Below are 19,673 nucleotides of genomic sequence, written 5' to 3'. Positions count from 1 at the left end.
TGGTGCAGCGCCTAAGAAGCTGAGGAACAGCGCGCATGCTGGTTGGGAAGCAGGGTGTTTTGTGATACCGTAGAAACTTCGAGTGAGGGGGTGGCTGTCTCAGCCTGTGCACAAGAGGATGGGGCTGCCACTGATTTCAGACAAACAGTCAGAGGGACGATATCAGCGTAAATAGCGGCGTTTGCTTTTTCAGCTTGTCCAGCAGTTTGTTGTCCCCTGGCTCAGGAGATGAGGTTTCTGTTTGCGCAGAGGCTTGCGTGGCAGGAGGGCAGTTTGTGTTTACCCCGTGTCCTCTCTTGGACTGACGTGTGACAAGGGGTGTTCTGGCTGTGTGCTAGAGGGATGTGTGGCTTTGGATGTGAGGGGTACGTCCTGGTTTGGGGATGGCCATGCTGGGAAAACAAACTCTGCCTCCCCAAAGCTTTAGTTTTACTTCATAGAGCTTAACTAATTAACTGGTTTCGGTGATGTTTAGAAGATGTTCAAATATCCTGTGCTCTGCTCATGTCCCATCATTTATTCAATAGGAATGAGGTCTCACTGGAGTTTTTCCTGCTGTTTTAAAGCATTGCAGAAGCTTGTCTTGAGCCAAGAATGCAGTAACATCATATTGGAAATCATGGGAAGAGATAAATACTAGAATTATAAATACCAGATTAAGGTTATTTCTAAATCATACTAGGGCTTACATCCAAGAAAGAAAAATCAGGCTTAATTAGCAATGTACTCTGCTGTGTTAATAAGGAGAGGTAGAAAAAGGATGAAGCTGAATAGAGACAGACAAAAGGGATGGCGTTCCTGGTTTTGCTGTTGTTAGGACAATATCCTAGATTCCTTTCTCTTGAGACTGTAGGGAGTAATAGCAATGCTTTTTAGCTTGGCTCTGAGTGCTAATTGTAAGTCTGCTCTCTATTGTTTGTTTGGGTTTTTTTTCCATGTAACACACCAAGAAGAGTGTAGAGAAAACAGGTTAATTTGGCCATGTATTAATTTGTTAGGGTAGGAGGCCAACAAGCTAGCAGAGGGGTGGGCTGGGCCTGGCAGTGGACCAAGGAAGACCCAGCCAAAATGTAGGAAACCAAAGTGAAAGTCCATGGTTGGTCTGGTTTGGGGCAACCCTGGCTTCAGAAATGAAGTGTCATTGGTGATGAGTGTTACAACGGTGGTCTGATCTGGATCTGCCCTACATTTATCAATGAGATAAATGTATCTCATTGCCATGAGGCTGCTTTGGAAAAGCATGATATTGTGGGCATCTCTGCCTGTAAAAAAAAAAAAAAAAAAAAAAATTCAGCTTTGAAATTTTTCATCATATTGAGTTTATTTTCCTTAACCAGGCCCTGCTTTCATTTATATACCTCCCCACACCCTATTCACATACAAACAACCCCTTGGCTCTTTTATGTTCTTTCTGAGCTGCCTTCAAGAAGAGGTTGCGATGTCTCAGCACGGCGGTATTTAGCATGATGTAAGGCAAATGCATACATCTCTGTCCTGCCCAAACTCCTGTTTTCTTTACTGACAGTTACTTAAATGGGAAGCAAGGAAGCATAAGTGAGAAAGATGTTACATTCCCAAGGGGTGCTGCTGTCATCTGCATTGTTCTGGTATCGGGTCTCTTCCTTCAGGAGGCTGCTTGCCAGACACTGGGCCTCAGTTTCTCCGGTCTTACAGAGACCACAGCCTTGCAAGCACTTGTATACAGCCCTGTGCTCAGTATTGTGGGATTACTTACCGCAGAGTTGAGTACTCATGAAGGTGCATGCTCAAGCAGGCTTCAAATGCCCCATCTCATATGTTGCACAACAGTAGAGATGGGAGTGGAATTTAATATGGGCTATTTCTCAATGGTTAGTGCTATATCCAGTCTTCTGGTTTATCTGCCTTTTGCTTTAAGGGTTTATGAAAACTGCAGGGTGTAGTCATTTTGATGTATTCTGGGAGAAGAAGAGCAGCTAAGTATTGCTTCGCTGAACCTCGTTTGAAAGCTGCATCACACTGCCCATGCCACTTGCCACCAGTTACCAAACCTCTGGGGTAGCTTCAGCAGCTAGGCTGGTGAGCAGGCTGGCTGGGAGTACTCCACAGTAACTGAGAGACTCAAAAGCTCCGATGCATTTCGAGTTTCTTTTCAACCCTTATCAGCTTGGAGCAGCTTTTGTTTTACGGTGTTCCTTGGAGGTCCCATTTAAATCACATGCGCGGGGCTGGCATACTGTCTGTCGGCTGTCCTTGTAAATTCGTGATCAGGGTCCCACGTAGCTGCAGAGATGATGACTAGCCTACTAGCTAAGGTTCAGAGACACCAAAGAGCTGTGTGTGTACAGTTTCACCTGGGGTTTGAAGGTTACGTCCCCCTGTTCAAGCACCAGTGTAAGTGGTCAGTTTTCCCAAACCTTTGATATCACTGACTGATGCCTTTCCTGTGAAAGAAATGACTTCCTTGTAATAGAATAAATATTGCAGATTTCGACCTGAGTTATTCCTGTAATGCTCTGGATTATGAATGAGACCCAAAGGTGCATAAACCAAACAACAATTTGTTTTCTGAATGTTCCCATTCCTTTCCTCACAGAGGCTTGTTCCTATCCAAGCACAGAAAGAATAAGAATAATAAAAAGGTAAGAAATAGTTTCTCCTGTTGGCAAATTGGTGCCTACTTTATTGTCTGAAACCCCCATGCAGTGAGACAATGAATCCCAGAGCGTGAAATCCTGTGTTGGTGGGTGAGGAAGCAGCCTGTGATGTGTAAGCAAAAGGGCAAAGCGGTGTCTCACAGAAAGGTTGTGTGCCCTCAGAGCAGCCTCAGCTGGGCAAGGTGGAGGCCAGGGTGGTGATATGTTACTGATGTAGAGGGTGCACTTATGGGAGGAAGGTGATGCTTGAAAGCTGTGACTGAACAGGGCTATGTGTAACTGCAAGTATGGGCTTTGCACTAAACAAAAAAAAAATCTCATCCACTTTGAGGATTTTTATGTGCTTCTTTGAGCTATTCACATGAAAGAAAGAACTCCCATTAAAAAGAAGTGGGGAAATGTTTGGGGATTTTTTTTTTTTTTTTAATTTAGTTGCAGAGAAACAATATTATCCTCAAATAACACCAGGATGCTTTACGTTTTCTCTAATCGCTCTGAAATCACTGACCCTTTCCCGGCGGATCTGGTGTTACAGTCACCTCCCTTCGCCCCCAGCTCTCCAGACACCTGCAGTGGATGGCTTCGTGTGCTCGGGTGGGGAGGCTGGTGCCGGGAGAGCAGCCCTGCGGGGATGCTGCGGAGCTGTGCATGGACCGGGCTCCCACTAGAGCGCGCTAGGACAGCTAAAATGGGGATGGTTTTCTTCTGGCATCGGAATGGAACCATCAAAGATGCCTACGTAAGAAATGGCACCTTTGTTTTTAAAACAGGGAAATCTGTCTGATTTCCCCGTCTTTTGGCTGCAGTTTCCGCGGATGAGGCTGAAGCGTGCTGCAAAGCCAGCTGTAGCTGCCTGAGTGCACTGAGGTTTAGGCTGAGTCAAGTGCTGAGAAAGACCTTGTGGAAGACCCAGCCTGTACACAGAGGGCAGGGAGAAGTTTTGTTCTCAAGCGCTTTATTTAACTTGTCTCATCTCACAGTCCCTCAGGTTTAGCTTACTGCTCTGTATGACAGAGGAAGTGCTGTACTTCAACAAGGGCAGGAGTCGATCTCAAGGTCCCATTCATGCCTTATTTGTGCCTTTCAAAACTGCCCCTAACAAGCCTGCCCATCATCACAGAAGAATTTTCTACCTCAGTCAGTACTTGAACCCAGGCTCCTAGACCCTAGCCCTTGTTTGCTACCCTCATTTGCTTCATGTTTACTTAATTAGCCAGCTGGAGCGTAACTCCTTTCATGATCTACAGTCTAATACATAAAGATGACAGTGACATGAATCTTGGCTTAGGATTCAATTTGCATGTTAATTCACTGTGGTTCCCCAGATATTTGGAATTTGCTCCAACAGGATCTGGGAGATGATGAAATGTTCCCTGGGTGGGGTGTTCACATGTCTCCCAGCAAGAGCCTAGGGGGATAGGTGACATAGTTTTACTGTCCACCAGGCATCATCTGTTGTAGAGTGTGAGGGATCTACAAGCAAAAAAGAATGCAAATATAGTCAAGGCTGATTGTAAAGAGTGAAGAAACATCTGGAAATCAGTGAAGCATGGCAAGAGAGACTGCAACAGATTAAGAAGGCATTTTATATAGCAATCCAGACTCAGTTATCTTTAGTTCACAAAGTCCCTGAGACACTTGCCTAGGGGAGAGAGAGTCTTGAGATGGGGAGGAAAAAGTAATTTCTGTGAGTTGAACGCTAGCCCATGTTGGCTTTGAAGGGTTTAGGCACAAGCCCCATCACTCAGTTCCATCAAGCTTTCTGCTCACCTTTCTGTCTAATGTCCAGGAGCTGGTTTACAGGGAAGGGAAAACACTGTGAGCCTGTTTTCATTTCCAGCTCGCTGGGGGTCCCAGGAAACCCTGTCACATTGCTAACAGGCTCAGAGGAGACCTGACAGCAAATGCAGGCAGAGCTGCCAGTTTGCAGCATGCCTGAAAGAACAGCAGCTTGCCAAAGAGAGCACAAGGAGTCTCTCCTGGAAAGACACTCATAGGTGTTTATTTATGTGTGTTACATTACAGCAAGCTGTGATCCGGACCCCCGAGAGCTAGGATATAGGATAAAAACAGGTCTTGCCGCAAGACCTTGTGATCTGAATAGAAATCATGGCTAAATAGGAGGATGGAAAAAGAGACAGTTGTATGAAGAGACATGTCCGGCATCATACAGCAGTCAGTGCCACAGCCAAGGAAGGCTTGGAGCAGGCTCTAACTGGCAGATGTTTTTATTCTAATAAAAGATGTTCTTAGTTGCAGCAAATCGTCCAGTTTCAGATTTTGCTGATTTTATGCATAGTCTAATTTTAGCAACAAAAAAAACACAGAAGGAAAGAGAGAGTGAAACATTTTTTTCATAAATCACTCCCTCTTTGTTTTTTTCCTCCTGAGAAACTGGACCAGGTCACTGTATTTTGGCCTTAGAAGCATGGATAACATTTTAATGAATTGTGGAGGAAAAAAAAAAAAGAAAATAAATGTTGTTTCTTTTCTGTGTTCAGAACTCCATGGCTTTGGATTCCCCAGGAGTTTCTTATGCTTTCTGAAGTGCTGTTATCCTGTATGCCTTGCCTTCATAATCAGTTTTCGCTCCTTTCTATTCTGACCTTCCTTGCTTAGAGTCTCCAGTTGCAGCAGGACAAGTTCTGGCTTTTCAGAATCATCTCACTGAAGTTTTGTGGCTAGGAATGACTAGAAAAGGAAGGGTTTTATTCCCCAGAAAACATCATTAAACAAACCCCTTTTATTTTTCACCTCAAAATCATGTTTTTCAGCTTTTCATTAGAAAACAAGTATTTTACATTGATCAGGAAGCCTTAAAATGAACATTTCCAGGTTCTAAAATAAGCAATGTAATTTTCCAGATAATATTTTTTGGACAAATAGGATTTAGTCATGTAGCTACTCTTCCCTTAACCAGCATCCCCAGGAAAACTATTGAGCAGGCTTTGCCCAGCTCCAAACTTGGGAAATGCAAGTTCTGCTTCCTTCATGATAATCCTGTGCAAATTAGGTGAGGGGTGTTTGTGTTCCCTGGCATGCAATCAGGGGGCAACAACATGTCCACATTTGCAGCACAGTTGAAATCTGTTGATGAGAAGCCCCGAGCAGGACTGAGTTACATCAGTCATAGGCACAGACTCTGCCTGTGTGGATGTGGCAAATCCACCTGTAAGAGGCAGGGAGCCTTCAGGATGGGGATGACAAATACCACTCCTCGTTAAGGCAGAGGTGAGGCAGGTACTAATTACCCTGGAGCTGCAGTCGCGATTCTTGTGGTTCCTGCCAGCATGCAAGCTGTGTCCTGACTCGCTTGTTGATTCCTGCAGATCAGCAGTGAAGAAGGTGGCTGGGTCTGACTCTTCTGGGGTGAGAACAAGATTAGCGTTGGCTTTGTGGTGGCTCCACACAAGCTCCACACTAGCTTTTGGTTGTCTCCATACTTTTCAGGCATTGAAACTGTGTCTCTGTGCCCATCTCTGCCCAGTAGCTCTTGTTCTGGAGTCACTGGAGCTATCTGTCATGCTTTAATTGTAGAGCTGTTTTTCCTGGACTAAATTAACAGATGCATGGGGGTGACAATTTTGGTCCCATATGAGTTCAGTGGTAAAAGCTGAGTCTGGGACTCAGGCCAAGGCAGCGGGGCCAGAGGGAACTTCATGGGACTTCTCGCAAAACACAACTACAGACTTTCAACCATGTTCTTCAATTCACCTAAAGTTCTCACCAGCCCCGGTTTTTAATTAATGATAATGTCATTAATCACATAATTATGGCCTCATCCCATTGTCTTACAAGACTTGGGTGACTAATAAGGACAGGGTAACACTTCAGTTTATTTGCTGTGTTTCATTGACTGATTTAATGTTGTTGAAAAGAAGCAAACGTGCTGGGCACAGAATTCCCAGAACATAAAATTTTGCTGACAATATGCAACACTTAGCTATTTCTGGAGAGCTGGAGAGTAGGATTTTTTTTTTATTTACACTGTTTTTCGCATAAGTACACACCTTGTCAGAACCTGGAAATAGACTTGCTTGGGTCTGATCACGTCCATTTAACTCATCTCACAGGCACACATCAGCATTGTAACAAACACACAGGGGAAGAATGATTTCTCTAGGCAAGAGGCAGTTTAATCATGATGGGTCAGATAAAAATCCTTTAAATGGAACATGGGGAGTTCTTCTTTTATAGATTAACTCCTGCAAGGGGCTGAAATCCCAGTGTTAGGCAGCTTCAAATCCCACTGATGCCATAAACCATAGCAAGGAGCACACTCAGACTAAGAGTTAAGGGTAGATGTGATTGAATCATGTGAAATGTTTTTTATTCCTGGATTAATGTTAGACACCCGGGTCTAATGTTACGATTTGGGGAAAGGATGGTTAATGCTTCACATCCTGTTTTTTTATTCAGTTTTGACATTTCTCTGCCGAGGTCCTCCTTTACTGATCCACTGTTCCTAACTTTACTGGATTATCAGCATCATCCCATCTAGAAAAAGGGTAGCTCTTTTCTTCAGAGATGTTTTAGGCTAAAGGGATCCTCTTCTAAGCATCTTGGCTGTAGGGAAGATGCATAATGCTGAATTTCACGGGGTTCCTTGTATTCCCAAAGAAGCGGGAATAAGCGACAAGGCCGCGGGAATCCAGCATTTGACATCCAATCTCCAGCTCTGTTGCAGACCCCCGGTGTGGCAAGTGGAACAGATCCTACCCTCATACAACAGAAATAAGATGGGGCTGTCGTACGGAGCAGATTTAGCCCTCCCAGTTAAACCCATAAGAAATTTCCACACTATTAACTAAAGCATATGCCTTAGTTCCTGCAGCTACAGCCAACATTGCTGACTATGCCAGCCTTTGTTTAACACAGGGCTGTGGCTGGTTCTTCCTGGCTGGTGCTGCTCAGAGGCTGGGCCTGGGTCTGCTGATGTTTGCAGCGGCCACCCTCTCTGTGCTCAGGGGTGGCATGAGCAGGACTGCATGAGGGTGGGCTCTCTCTACATTTGGTGCTTCACCAGCACCAGGAGCATCAGCCGGTGCCCTGCTCGCTGTCAGGCTGCTGTGTGTGCCTCTGCCTGGCTCCTGCTGGGGTCAGCCCATCTGTAATAGCTGCCTGTGCATTTCCCTCTGAAATCAGCTCATCTTGGAAGATGCTCAACAAAATATGTTGTACTGATTTTCTTCCCCGCAGGCCAATCTACCATTCTGAGTTGGGCAGAAAGGACCCTGCTTAACGAGGTACCTCAAAGCTACTGATCTGTGCTAATCCAAAACAGCCACCACTGGATTAATTCCTTCCAGTCCTTTCTCATCTCCTGATTTTACCTTTTCACTGCCGTACAGTATTTATTTTCTCTTCTGTCCAAAGACTTGTCATTTGGTTTGCAGCTGGCTTTTGCTGATCGCGTGATTTCACTGCAGATCTTGCAATAATTAGTGGTTTACATTTTTTTCTGAGGACAGTAAGACTTCTTGGTGGTTTGTTTTTGTGTTGTTTTGTTTTGTTTTGTTTTCCAGAAAGTGAAACTCTAGTTCAATTATTGCAGAAAACTGAAAGTTGCAACTGAAAGTTGCATGAGGGTTGACAACTAGAAGGCAGACATTCAGAATATATGGAGTGTTTTTATAAGCCCGTTAATTTTCAAACTAGTTTCACAGTTTCCAAGCCTAACTTGAAGGGTTTGAGCATTTGGGGTGGGCAGTACTACACAAACAATATCCATTTCAAACACATGGGCAGCCACAAGCCTCTCATTGTTGGTGCTGTGAAAACATTGCTATTTCTCCTACAAATAATAACATGTAATATTATTCATACTAGTTTGATGTCCCACTTGGAGCTGTGTCATGCAATGCACCAGTTTTGTTTTCGTCTTGATACTCATTTCTTTTACTTCAATCTGGTAGCTGAAATACAACAGCCTCTAAGCTGGTTTTACTGTTTCCCTCTGATTTTTGGTTGTGCTCAGGTTAGCACTTGTCTTTGTGCTCCTTGCCTTTCCCCCTTGTTCTCTTCTCTACGACATGACTGAAATTTGTTTGCACAGGATTTTTATGAACTTCTGCACTCACTAACGATGGGCCAACTTGTCTTGTGAAATTTCCCCCATCAGTTTTCCACTTTGACATCTCCTGCAGCCAGCCACTCCTCAGCATTAATTTCGATCACTTCCCCCACTTTTCCAGGAAGAAATTCTGATTAGGCAATAAATGATGGGCTGTCCATCATTTTATGCCAGTCACAAGTTCCATGGTGCTTCTCAGCCTATAACACACAGATCATTCTTAATCAACTGACGTGAGCCACGGGTGAGAGAGCTAAAGACCTATTTCCATTGCCATCTCCTTGTGATCCTGTCTAACATTACAGAAGTAGGGCAGAGCCATTGTAAGCGCCATGTAACAGTGCAGCACAGCTGATTAAAAACCTGCAAAGCTCAGATGGTTTCACAAAAGTCCTGTCAGTCAGCTTTCATTTGATTTCAGGTCTTATTTTCATTTATTTACAGTATCGCCCATTATGTATAGAGTGTTTGCTAAACACTGAAGAATAATGGTCCTGTCCCACGTAGCTGACAGCAGAAGGGCTGACAAAGGGAAGGAATGCAGTAAAAGTGGTAATTTATGTATGATTCATGCTTCCCAGCCAGCTGTGCTGATAAAAAATGGCCAGTTTTATGGGAAGGTTGGAAAACAACCACAACAAAATTACCTTTGTGAAAAAAAATACAAAATATTTGGACCAGCACTTTGATTAAAGATGACTTATTGCTGTCAGTACAGGAAGAGGAGTCCTGAAGAGGCATTTAGATTTCTCAGATGCAGGTCTGTGTAAGGGAAGATGTTTCTGGCATGGACACCTGCACCTAAGATAATATGGAGGCAGCAGCAGCAGATCTTGCCTACGGCACACAAAAAGCTGATAAGGAAGCAGGAAAACAGAGGATACTAAGTATGAGAGATGAGAATTGATAAGGCAGGGGTGGAGTTATGAGCAGAGGGCAGTTGGTGAGGCAGGGAAGGAAGTGATTGGAGGTAGTTTTTCGGCAAATTGCCAAGTAGTCATAGTCCCTTATCCACCTAATGCAGAGAATTCTGCAGGAAGATCTGTGTTTTCATCCACCTGTGTGACTTGGGGTCTGGCTTTGCTCCACTTAGAGGCAATGACAGACTCCCATTGATTCATGGGAGGCTTAGAAATCAAAGAAAACTTGCTGTGGCAACTGGCTAATTCGATAAAAGCATCGATTTCTCCAGCTGGACAATTAAAGAGCATGAATGCAGTGTAGCTGGTTTCTGTCTCTGCATTAATGTAACAAATGATCATTGATTCAAGTGAGAGGAAACTGTACCCCACAGGAAAGGACCTTCCATGTTAAAAAATCACCCAGCCTATGTGAGGTGGTCTTTAATGTGCCAAAGATAGAGGTAGTTACCATTCATTGGGAATCCTTTGCCTGCATTTCCCTACCTAACCTGTCATTCTGTTGTAGAGCACCCTTGGGTTCTGCATCGATGGCCATGGAACAGTTTGGGGTTTGTCTGAAACACTGACTTTATCAGCTAGCCTTCCTGTGGAGAGTTTGAGAGTCACTCTTTTGGACTGAGACTCTTCAGTACCTGCAGAGCAAAAGGCAGCTTAGAGCCATGCTCATCCATACTTGGCACAGCTGAGCTGCCTGTGCTGGATGTTTATTGTAAAACAAAACCAGTCTTCATGTTCATACTTTCCTTCCTTGAATTCTCCAGCAACTGAAAAAGGGTTTCCCGCAGCCACAGCACAGCAGCACCAGTCTGTGTGTTGTTTCAGCCACTTCAGAAAATGGGAGGAGAAAAACGTCTGCATCTTCTCTGTCTTTCCTTCTTACACTGGTTTCTCATGGACATTCTTCCTGATTTCTCATGGACATAAAAACAAACACCATATCTGCATCCCCACTGCAGCTAAGGGGCGCAGACACCTGGACACATTTGTCCCAGGGCAAATCTGGAGGTGACTCCTTTCTGCTCTTCGTAGTATGTGTTGGTGAGCAGGACTTAGGAGTTAGTTGACTGGGTCCTCCTCACCTTGCAGAGCAGCTGAGGTAAAGGCAGATGCGCAGGGACAGGGAAGACCCCAGAAGGTGGATGCAGGAGCCCATGGGGTTCAAAACAGGTAGTGGGAGCACCTCACAGCACCACTTCAGTGATGGCACTAGTTTTCCCCTGCATTCATGACAACTGTCTCTTCCCCATAAAAAAGGAACTTCTCAAAGCACTCATGGTAGCTGAAAATGGACCCTGATATTTTCAGGGCTGCTGGGTAGTTGCAAACTTTGGTTACAGCTTCATGCTTTGCTGCACTGGCTCAGGAGTCGGTGCCTGATGCAGCATGATGACACTTCTTTCATAGGCAACTGGTTTGCCACTGTCCGTTCATAAACCCCTTGTGCCTGTTGAGATTAGCTGTAACAGTCTTGAGGCATATGGCTAAAACCTGAACTAACTGCACCTAACTACCTTCACCAGAGAAGCCCTGGCAGATCAGACTGCAGGGCTTCAGACCAGCTCCCAAGGGTAGACTAACTTGGCAACAGGGAACACATCCTGGTGTCCCCAGCTCCTAATTTCCAGGCTGGCTGGTGTGTATGGGCTGCCAGTGTCGGTGGGTGCCATGGTTATGCTGCAGCGCTGGCACAGAGGCACGGTTGCTGCTGCTGTTCCCTGCTGGGGATGGTAACTTGGAGTGGAGGGGCAGGACAGGCAGCATTTTAAGAGCTACTGTTGTTTGCGTCAGCGTACAGGAGTCAGGGAACTGACCTGGGCAATGTCTCATTTTCACATTGATCCGTGGGCTTTGACGTAGAGCAGACTCACCTCGATAACGGATGGGACATCCCAACACACACTGACCTGCCAGAGATAACCATCTCCTATCATCACCTTGCAACAGTAAGCCACTGCTTCTGTGCTTGATGTCTTTTTTTTTTTTTTTTCTTCCTTTTCTGGTAGCCTGCACCTGCAATAGAGATGTTCTGAGAGGCCCCAGAAAACACAATGCTCCTGCTTTTCATCCCAGAACAGGACTTAAGAGGTGTGATAAGAGTTGTGGAACATTAACGTAGCAGGATGCTCGGTGCTAGAGGGCAGGAGGGATATTGTGACCAGCCACCAGGATAAAAGCTGAGCTGCTTTACTGATAGAAAGTGGCTGTTAGAAAAATGCGTCTATTAAAAGGTTGGGTGTGGTCTTGCGTTCTGGATTGACACTTGCACGAGCTGGTAAATCATACATAATGAATACCATACGAGGTTAATTTTGTGTATTTGGGGTGGCCGTGACCAGCCCATTAGAAAAATACCAGTTTTCTCAGAGGATGCCAAATTGCTGGTTCTTGTTATTTCTGCAAATAATACTGAATCTGTAACTTGTGTAAGAGCAGCTTATTGCAGTATTTGGTGGTCAGATTTGGAGTGTTACCTGGGTAGTTGCTTACTGTGCTTCTCTTCACTGATCATGGGAACAACTCCTAGATTCAAATTTCTCATGTGCAATGGGCAGAGGGACAACCACAAGTTCAGTTTTGCTATCCCAAAGCATTCAAAAATTGTGACAATTTTGTATTATATGATGTTTCTGACATCCATGTCTTGTTACAGTTCATGGTTTTCAGCATGTCTTTTCAGTTGTGAGGGCTGAAAGGGGATCTTTTGCTTTAAGACAGTTCTCTCACTTATACTGCAGATCCCAGCACAAGGAACATTAGGGAAAAAATGAAATACCCAAGAGCACCAAACTGCAAATATTCTTTCAGAATAGAACACAGGATTTGCTCCCAGTAAACTGTCAGTACTCTTGCTGGAAGTGTAGAGTGCTTGCTGGAAAGCTCTGTGAAAAGCGCCAAACAGACTTGTTTAAAAATTCAGCTCCACATTGACAGACTTAGAACTTTTTCCCAAGTAGTAACATAGCTCTGTTCTTGTAACTGTTGGTAGCTGTCACAGAAGCTTTTTGTTTCCTAGCAAAAAATACCAGAGGCAACAGTGGTACGTTCAAGAGAGCTTTGATGCAGAATGTTCAAAAGCGTGATTTCTATTCCCTCTCCAAAGCCTGGCCCCCAGAAACCTTCCTTGACCTCTTCCAGGCATGAAAGAGTCCCACATGGGCCTTGGTGCTCTTCTTCATAAAATTCTTCCATGTCCTCCCCACATGCATCTTGCCAAACAGACAGCTGAAATGTTACCAGCAACGCTTTGTTCTGTGGATGGATTTTGAATATTAATAAGATGGTCAGGGAGAATGGGACTATTTCATGTCTTGTCAAAGCGGCACAAGTACGAGAATGCTTTTATGAGACTGGCCACTGCTCCTCCCTCCTCTAGATCATCTCTTTCATGTGCCTGAGCGGGACTGAGGTGATAGTCAGCTTCATAAAGAACTGTAACAGCATGGAAAACAGCTCAGGAAGTAGTTTATGAACAGCAAAGAGAAAACTCAGAGACAGAATGAAAAAGATAAAAAAAAAAAATAAAAAAGCCGATTGCAGTTTTAAGTTGAATTTCCACTACCTTCCAAGCGGGCATTCCAGTACAAGTACATTAAATTCACTTATTACTCAACAGCCAGGGCTATTTAGCAATAAAGACCTCTGGCACTGAAAGAGACTCAAACCAAATCTTTCCAGCCAGCAATAAAACGCAAGGAGTGTCATGCTGAAGATCACTGGGTCGCACAGCTTGTTAAAGCAAGAGGCTGGAGGCTGATTTGTGCAATCGCTGCAAGTGATGTTGTCCTGTGACACACTCACTGTCATAGATAACTGCCTTGGAGATTAAAAAAGAAAAAATGAAATATAGCCCTGCAAATGCAGTTCTGTAGCCATAGTAAATGAAACTGTGCACGCGCACACACACACACACACACAGGACATGAGGGCTTTTTGAAACTTGATCCAGGCTGCATTAGGAATTGTTTTTATAGCTGTTGATTGCTGTCTGTGAAAAAAAAAAAATAACTGCAAGTGACACTTGTGCATCCCAGAAAATGAGAAAAAAAAAAGCCTCAAAGCCAATGTGTGCAACAGAGTCTTATCTGGAAGTCTCCAGCTTCCAGTCCAGGCCAAAGGGAGAAGGCAGTGTGGGGTTTTCACATTTTCTCATATTAAGTTTTGATTTCTGTGGTGCTTGGCATTGCATCCATAGCATACAGAGTGCCTTCCAGCCATCAAGGAGAGGCCTCTGGCTCCCACAATCTGGTGTCCCAGTCCTGCAAGGATGCCATCACAGGCTTTTCTTCCAGTGTGCAGGTAGCTGTTCCACACTACAGTTGTCTGTGGAGGTAAGCATGTGTATAAATGACTGTGGAAGTGGGGCTTTGAGTTATTTAAGGGCTATAAATTGTAAGATGTTTTCTTCTGGGGATTTTGCAGGGAGATGCAATTTTGCCCTGCTCATACTCCAAGGGAAACCTCAGCTGTAGAAATATGTGTGTAGTTAGCTGATACACCATGCCTGTCACCGTGGCTGCATTTGCACTGTTCCTGCTCAGCTCAGAGCTGAAGGAGAGGTCACATCTGTGTTACTGATTGTGGCTGAACAACCCACACCGTGGTGGGAGTCCCAGCTTGGGTCTCCCCCCAGCAGCAGGGAGGAGGGTGATGGGAGAGTGACTCAGTGCACCAGAAACGGACCACAAAGCCCTCTGCCACGAGAAAGCACCTGAATGTAGTGTTAGCAAGCTATCTTACTACCAGCTGAAGGCAGAGGCCCCAAAATTACCTAATTTTCAGGGGACTGAACGTACTTAACTCTAAGCATTGCAGCCACAGCTATAGATGCCTCTCAAAATCAGTAAAATTATAGGGACTCTTCAATATTCAAAGAAAGGTGCTGCTGAAACTACCTATGTTCTTACTCCAGAGCCTGGGGGGGGGAAGTTATTCCACCTTCTCACATGCATGGAAATTTTTTGTCAAAAATCTATCTTCCTTCCTAAAAACATTGTTTAACCAAGGCTTGATAAGGATTTTTTTAAAATTAAGATTTTCATCTTCATCAACTTCTCCATAAAATTTCAGATACTTCACTGTCAAAAACCATCCATTTGGACCACTTGCAAGAAATTGCATTGAAATGGCATTAATATATGGGACTGAGTGAGTCTCTGTACATACCAGTAGTGTAGGAACACAGTGTTTTACGTTAATGGAGCCCCAAGGCTCTTGTCTGTCTCAAAATGCTGCATTCTTGGAAAACTTCTGTGCCCAAAACAATGTGAAAATAGTCATGTGGCTCAGAATTGCTTGCAATATTTTATTCCATTGCTAGCCTCCCCTTTTTCCAAATTAATCTATGCCTAACTTGCTTCAAGCAAATGGAGGAGACAAAATGTTGGTTCTACAGTAGCTGGAGTAGTCATGCAAGCCTATGTCTAGATATCACAGACTCCTCAATATTGCTGTTCTTGTGCTGAGATGAGAAATTTTTCCTATGGGAGACATTTGATCTGTTGGTTGATGATTTCTGCTATTACATGTTATGATATTTGCGCACTCTAGGTTTCTTCATACAAGTTAAACAGCCTGCACTGGTGAGAAGGTTAATGCCTATGTCATCTGACTGACACTGGATATTATCTCCGTGTTTATCCTCTGGTTTAACTTCTAGGAAGAAGTTATATCCTAGAAAAATATCACAATCTGATTTGCTCAGATGTCCTTACTGTTGCCTCTGAATTATTGGAATGGCACAAACTGAGGCTTGTTCATCTATTTCTTGTGAGATACATGTGTATATATATGTATATTATAGCCTGTCTTGAAACTAGTTTTGGAAAACAAGGCATCAGCTAGCTCCTTTCAAGGGGTTATGTAGATTAGTATCTACATACAGAGAGTGCACTCTTTTGTGGTAATTTTTCCTCAAGCAGACATGGAATCATAGAATCACAGAATGGTTTGGGTTGGTAGGGACCTTAAAGATCATCCAGTCCCACCCCCCCTGCCCCGGGCAGGGCCCCCTTCCCCCAGCCCAGGGTGCTCCCAGCCCCGTCCAACCTGGCCTTGAACCCTTCCAGGGAGGGGGCAGCCACAGCTGCTCTGGGCACCCTGGGCCAGCGCCTCACCCCCCGCACAGGGAAGAATTTCTGCCTTAGATCTCATCTAAATCTGCCCTCTTTCAGTTTAAAACTATTACCCTTCATCCTATCCCTACACCCCCTGACAAAGAGTCCCCCCACACCTTTCCTGTCCCCCCTTTAAGCCCTGGGAGGCCGCTCAAAGGTCTCTCCAGAGCCTTCTCTTCTCCAGGCTGAACCCCCCCAACTCTCTCAGCCCGGCCTCCCAGGGGAGCTGCTCCAGCCCCCCCAGCATCTTTGTGGCCTCCTCTGGCCCCGCTCGAGCAGCTCCGGGTCCTTCTGCTGTTGGGGGCCCCCGAGCTGGCCCCAGCACTGCAGGGGGGTCTCCCCAGAGCGGAGCAGAGGGGGAGAATCCCCCCCCTGGCCCTGCTGCCCCCCCTGCTCTGGCTGCAGCCCAGGGCACGGGTGGGTTCTGGGCTGCGAGCGCACGGGGCTGCCTCACGGGCAGTTTTCCCCCCACCAGCCCCCCCAGTCCCTCTCCTTGGGGCTGCTCTCCAGCCACTCCTCGAGGGCCCAGCCTGGGTTTGTGCTGGGGATTGCCTCGGCCCACGGGCAGGACCTTGCCCTTGGCCTTGTTGAACTCCATGAGGTTTGCCCGGGCCCCCCTCTCCAGCCTGCCCAGGTCCCTCGGGATGCCATCCCTGCCCTCCCGCCTGTCCCCCACCCCACAGCTGGGTGCCGTCGGTGAACTTGCTGAGGGTGCCCTCGATCCCACTGTCCGTGTCACCGACAAAGATGTTGAACAGCGCCGGGCCCAACACCGACCCCAGAGGAACGCCCCTCGTCACTGCTCTCCTCTTGGACATGGAGCCGTTAACCACAACTCTGAGTGTGACCATCCAGCCAATTCCTTATCCACCAAGTGGTCCATTCGTCATATCCATGTCTCTCCAATGTAGAAACAAGGATGTCATGTGGGACAGTGTCAGAAGCTTTGCACAAGTCCAGGTAGATAATACCAATTGATCTTCCCTTATCCACCAACACTGTAACACCACTGTAGAAGGCCACCAAATTTGTCAGGAATGATTTGTTCTTAGTGAAGCCATGTTGGCTGTCACCAATCCCCTTCTTATTTTCCATCTGATGTTACTTCTGTTTTCTTGGAGGCAATGAATGTTGCTTCTAGTGCATCATCAAATGTCTCATTATTAAATAATTAGAGAATGGTTTTTATAAGCATTTTGACTGTAAAGAGCCCCAATTACTATTATTACTACTACCTTTTGGCAATGGAGAGGAAGACACTGATGAATCTTCCTTTGATGTTTGTTGAAACAAGCTGAAAAAAAAGGGCAGACCTTTGGACTCTAAATAATGGTACTATCCATAAATATAAAGCTCTTCAGGGCCCTTTGTGGACAAACTGTAGCTTCCTGCCAAAAGGTATTCATCTTCACACACAGGCACAGTGCCTGTCCTGTGCTCCTCTCTTACCACTGGTCCAGCTGCATTTTATGGCTATAAATTTCTTACAGAACAGATTTCTTACTGTGGTAGTTGTAATGGCATCCAAAAGGACACACACCTAGGGGTTGTTGTGTGAGGGTTTTTTAAGAATTTAAAAGTTTTTCCGGACAGAAATTTGGTTTGAGCAAGGAAGAAACTAAGAAGCAACAAACAAGGTCATCTGTTTGAGATTTCCAGGCATCCAGACTGGAGGTGACTAGAATTCTGGATAGTTCTGCAGCCTGATAGCTGCAAAACCCAGCAGGTCATCTGACATGTCTTGGACTTTGGACCAAGAAGCCCAGAATACAGTCACCAAACAACCTTGCTAACAGCTGGGGGGATCTGCCAGGCCTGCCAGACATCCAGAGGTCCTGGACTAATGGCCCTAGACCACTTGCTTTTCAGCTTTGCAGTGCACATACGGTAGGACCAGTAGAACCAGGACCTGTCTGACCTGCTAAGGAGGTCCTGCGTGGTGGATCACTATATGCCCACTAAGCATGGCTTGTTTTGGGTGTGATTATCTGTGGCTATCCAGAAGGTGCTGGACTTGTTGTGCCCTTAATGCAAGTCTGTCCAACAGTACTTGAGTTTAACTTCTCCTCTTTCTCTGTTCCATAGCCAAGAAAGTTTTCATGTGATGACGAAGTCACAATATCAACTCTAGACTTTGTCTTGTTGTAATTTCTGTTTGAAAAATAGAACTGTAGCATGCTCTTAGGTAAGTCCAGCATTGACAACTCTCTCAGGTATAAATCTAGAGTGGGGTCTTGCCCATTTGGTCATACAGGGATGGGCATATCATAGCTCAAGAGCTCTGTGTGTATCAAGGGCAACTCCCAAGATAAGAGCACATCGTGCAACCACTAGTGAGGGCGTACTGGTGGCAGGCAGCTGGGTAATTGCAAACTCTAGATCTGCAGCACATCTTACAGCAACTCCCAGGGAGCAGCCGTCTTCCTCAGCACGTGTACCAGACCCGCTCCCCAGCTCTCCAGTGTACACGCTCCGTGCCTCGTGCTCAAGCACATACAGTTTGAAATACGGGCCGTAAAACATCAGCCCTCCCTCCTCATGTGCACTGCGCTGCCTTCGGCTCGGTGAATCAGATCAGAAGCCTTCGTGAAGGACCAGACTGTTTCCTCTCTGGAAGGGTTCTGGGGTGCTAGTTGTTAGGGAAGGGAGGAGCGAGCACTCTCTCCCAGGCTGATGATTACTGAGCCTCAGGTTGAGCCACTCTCCCTTGCCCATTCAGTGAAGATTGCCCATCTCCATTGTACGAAGCAGAGAATCAAGCCCTCTTTTGGGACATCTGTCTTTTAGCAATGACCTCAAGAGGGAAAAGGCTTCTTTAACCTTTGCTATAGATTAAGGAGCTTTCAAAAACAGTCTGTAGGAGAGCAAGCCCTTCTCTGCTTCTGTCTGTGCTCCTCCATCACCGTAGTGCTTCTATGAGATTATTACAACACATATTTTTCTTCTACAGCAAGCAGGTTCCCAGCTATAGGAGGCTGACAGGCCTTGTGTAACTTGTCATTACTCATTAACACTCCCTATACTCGTTTAGGTCTCAGGGTGTGGTTTTAATTAGCTGATTTTGTAATAACACCCAGGTGACTTGGTGATGGATAGACACCCTAGAAACCCATTAAATAAGAGTGTAGTGACTCCATGTCCTTAGAATACTCTGTCAGATTGTTGTTTGCTTCTAGAAATTGAGTCTGTGGGGTTGCTTGTCTGGTCTTCCCCTTAGCTTCCAAACCTGTTGGTTATATTCAACCAGGTTATGCTGATGGATAAACCCCACAGAAATAATCAGACCTGTAGATATCTCATAGAAATGTGCAACCAGGTGTATGTTAAGTGCCTGCTCTGAGAATCCTGTGCTTGTTTAGGTAACAGAAAATCTGTGTGGGAAGAAGCACATATGAATGCCCCAGCTATGGGGAAAAAAACGTTGCTTGCAATTCAGTTCCTAAATCTGAGAGAATTAGACTATAAGTAGGTGTTTTATTATTCTGTAACAATCTCGGTTTATGTTTTTTCCTGTTCCTACTTTCAAGTTCTCTTATGTCAGAGCTTATTTTGCTAGGCTTCTATGGTCTTCAGCATGTGTGAACCAAGTCTCGTGGGCTTTTGCTGAAGCTGTTTGGGGCTTTGAAATGGTCTACCATCAAGGTATGTGCTTAGCTAAGGACTGTATAGTACTTGATTTCAGATACAGTCAGCCTTATATATTCAAAGACTCTATATTGTTTGGAGCTAAACAAAGCTTTGCTTTGATCACTTTTATAACATTGAGCAGGTTTTTGGTCTAGTTGATTGCCTTGTGAATAGCTCAATAAAATTAAGTGGTATCCTCTGTACAAGTTGAACTTGTGCTTTACCTCTGCTTTGGTGAGTTTAATTGTACTCATTTTTCAGTGGTGTCCTTAGATCTGAAATAACAAGCTTTTTTTTTAAC

This window comes from Tyto alba, unplaced genomic scaffold, assembly GCF_018691265.1.
Source record: "Tyto alba isolate M040663 unplaced genomic scaffold, T.alba_DEE_v4.0 Super-Scaffold_7, whole genome shotgun sequence".
Classification (NCBI taxonomy): domain Eukaryota; kingdom Metazoa; phylum Chordata; class Aves; order Strigiformes; family Tytonidae; genus Tyto; species Tyto alba.
The sequence above is the reverse complement of the archived record's forward strand: the minus strand, read 5'-3'. Positions refer to the sequence as shown.